At 43.7% G+C, this 3,557-nt stretch overlaps 1 non-coding gene across 1 annotated transcript; it reads right to left on the bottom strand.

The window, feature by feature from the left end:
- Positions 1 to 999: 999 nt before the first annotated feature.
- Positions 1,000 to 1,073, bottom strand: trnat-agu. Its single transcript has one exon. It is a non-coding gene; the product is annotated as a tRNA-Thr (tRNA).
- Between the last annotated feature and the right edge of the window lie 2,484 nt (positions 1,074 to 3,557).

The raw sequence follows: 3,557 nt of genomic DNA, 5'->3' as shown, positions 1-3,557 counted from the left end.
TGAGTTAAAGTTTTAGATCGACAGAAAGCCGTTACGTATACTTTTCTACATTATGATGCTGGGAAAATTATCAGTTTTATCTATTGAATCAGGATTTTTATCAAAATATCTCAATGACAGACAACCGTCACCTTTACAAATTCAAAAGGACTTTATTGACTATAATGCTGTTTCCGTTGCTCTCAGCTGGGGAAAGGCTGTGTTTAAATGATTGCCTTCTTTCGTTTCCTTTCTCTCAGTTTGCAACAATTTCGAATGGAGAATTGGTCATGACAGTGTCTAACTCAGCATGTGTCTCCATACGTCTCTCTTTGTCTCTGCGCATCCATCTCACCCTCTTCCTGTTACACATTCTCCAACACTCTGCCTGTCCATACAGCTCTTTACCTATTTCGGCTCTATGAAAAGTCTGACATTTCGAGACAATTTGAGTGTGCAGTTGCTGAGAGGCTTTTTGCCCACTGACTGGATTGCGTGAACTGAGTTCACATTCTCTGGATAATGTGTCTGTCACTTCAAACCAGGCAAGGCGACAATTCTTCCTCAAACAATTATGACTGTTTCGAATTCAAAATAGAATTCCTCATCCACCAGGAAAAGAAGCAATTACACTACAAATAAAGAAGCACAACGATGTATATATTTTTGGTTTAAATGTATGAACGGTGACATCAGAGAATGAGAGTGATCACCTGGTGGTACCTCTGCCATTACCACAAAATTCCCCGGCAAATCTGCAGCGTCTCCTGCCTCATCTCGTTATTCCGACCTAACTGGGAGTGAAGGAGGGGGAATAAAAGAGGAGGAGAAGCAGAAGCGCTTGTGGAATAATGGAAAGACACCACAGACATAAGTAATAGTTCGGAATATATAAACAACATGGCATTTATTGCTGGAACTTAACCTGGATTACTAAATCTTAACAGGGTGTAAGTTCAAGACGCTGAGTTACTTTCGCAAAGACTTGAAACACCAAGCCCAAATATGAACGCAACAAGTAGACACCACTGGGAGTTGAACCCAGGATCTCCTGCTTACTAGGCAAGCGCTTTAACCAACTAAGCCACGGCGCCACAGTAAGACAGCCCTTACTCATCCATATGTGGAGTTGCTTAACCACTTCCTCACAGTACTTGGACATGTGTTTTCGGATCAATGTTGCTCTCAGAGGATTGCAATCGATCCTCGAATTTTCAAATACAAACAGTTTACAGCTGAAAATTCTCCACTGAATAGGCACAGAAAAACATAATCTCTTCTTGCATTCATTAAAACTGGTATTTTCACCTGGTTAAAGTGACAGGAGAAAGAGGATGTGCTCATTCTATCGGGGCTCATGAACCACGTTAATACACACAGAGGGGACATCACATCAAGAGGAACAAGGTCATTGTGGTGAATTGACTAGGTGTAATGTGTAAGTAAGTCTAAACATTGGGCAGTAAAAGCTGACGCAATGGCACCGACATTGAGTTTTGCAACCATCTGTTCCGCGCTCACTTCCTGCATTATGCCTCCCAGGTATCATTGTCTATCACTTTATTTCACTGTCTTCGTCCACGTCTCAACTTGTTCCAGACGATTGCAGATGTCTGATAGGAACCTTTAAATTTTCGAAACGGTTTCCTGGAGTATAGTCAATGGGAAAGGATTCACTGCATATCCAGAATTACCACAGTGATGGAGGGGATGAATTATTTTCCTCAAGCTTTCAACTCCTCAGCACAGATATGATACCGCTCGAGGGGAATTTCCAGGATTTACATTCAGCGACACTGAAGGATCAGCGAGATACATCCAACTCAGAAAGGTGATATGATTGGAAGGGGATTAGTGGTGGTCGTTTCCCGTGTATCTGCTGCCTGTGTCGTTATATACGGATGGAAGCAATTACTGACCGATTCTGGCAGGATCTGGGTGTGTGCTCTGCATGCAAGCAAGAATTTGTTTTCATTCTAATAATTCACAAAAAGAGAAATAAATCTTCATTACCTGAGTGGGAATTATATCCAGTTCTGTGCGATGCAAACTCGGACTACTGAACAGGGACCTCCTGTGATGCTGACTGTAAAACTTACAAACTGACTTGTAGATACTCTTCTGTCTGTCGTTGACTCCATTACAAACTTCAGCTGCAAAGTTGCTCACTCCAAGTTTCGAAAAAGTTCATATTATCGCACTGGATTTCAATGTGAAGAAAGCGGAACTGTGATAATCTGATGTTGTTCAGCAGATGTACTGCAGGAAGGCACAGAATAGGCTGGTGGTCACAGGGCCTCATTTTGACGCGCTGGTCTCCGGTGAGCAGGCAGCACAAATAAGGGTGTCGTGACACTCGTCTGATTCCAGATCCCGGGCTAGAAATGACCAGAATTTTCTCGCTGAACATGTTCCGGGTCTTAAAAGGATAAGGCCATGACTCAGATTATGAAAGTACATTTCAATTGAGTGGATCATGTAATCGCGTAGTGACTGTGAATACTGCAATGGAAACGTCCAGCAGACATGCAGGCAACACTGAAGGAGGCACGTGACGACGAATGTGTACAATTTGACAGTGAAAGTCACTGCTTCATAAAGTGTGACGTATTTAATTAAAGCAGTGACGTTAGTTATCGTTACTGGTTCTTCACCTTGGTAATCTTGTATCCCCCCGATATAAATGTCTCCATTACATTTGTGGGCGGCACGGTGGCACAGTGGTTAGCACTGCTGCCTCACAGCGCCTGAGACCCGGGTTCAATTCCCGCCTCAGGCGACTGACTGTGTGGAGTTTGCACGTTCTCCCCGTGTCTGCGTGGGTTTCCTCCGGGTGCTCCGGTTTCCTCCCACAATCCAAAAGATGTGCAGGGTCAGGTGAATTGGCCATGCTAAATTGCCCGTAGTGTTAGGTAAGGGGTAAATGTAGGTGTATGGGTGGGTTTCGCTTCGGCGGGTCAGTGTGGACTTGTTGGGCCGAAGGGCCTGTTTCCACACTGTAATGTAATCTGTAATCTAATCTAATATGGAAAAATGAGAGGAAGTCGACGGTGGATCGGCTCTGTGGTGTAATGGATAACACGTCTGAATTTGAATCGGTCTATTGTAGTTTTGAGTTCTACTTTGCTCAATTGCAGCATGCTGCTATGTTGAAGTCAGTCATAACTGGTTTTATAAACACATTAAGGGCAAAGAGGAGTCTGCGAAGAGTACTGGGACACCATAAAAATCAATAAGCCCGTCTCTGTTTGGTGCTGCTCGAGATGGGGGAGATATGAAACCTGTGCTTTGTATGGACGCTTACTGTGGGGAAGGACATAGTATATAGAACATAGAAGAATACAGCGCTGAACAGGCCCTTCGGCCCTCAATGTTGCGCTGACCTTTGAACTAATCTCAGCTCATTCCCTTGCAATATACTATCATCACCCATGTGCTTCTCCAAGGATTGTTTAAATCTCTCTAATATGGCTGAGTTAACTTCACTGGCAGGCAGAGAATTCCGCGCCCCCACTGTCTCAGTAAAGAACCTGCCTCTGACATCAGTCTCAAATCTAACTCATCACAATTTGTAGTTA

The sequence above is a fragment of the Chiloscyllium plagiosum genome, unplaced genomic scaffold (genome assembly GCF_004010195.1).
Source record: "Chiloscyllium plagiosum isolate BGI_BamShark_2017 unplaced genomic scaffold, ASM401019v2 scaf_23022, whole genome shotgun sequence".
NCBI classification, from domain to species: Eukaryota; Metazoa; Chordata; class Chondrichthyes; order Orectolobiformes; family Hemiscylliidae; genus Chiloscyllium; species Chiloscyllium plagiosum.
Note: the sequence above shows the minus strand (reverse complement) of the source record. Positions and strands in the feature narration are given on the sequence as shown.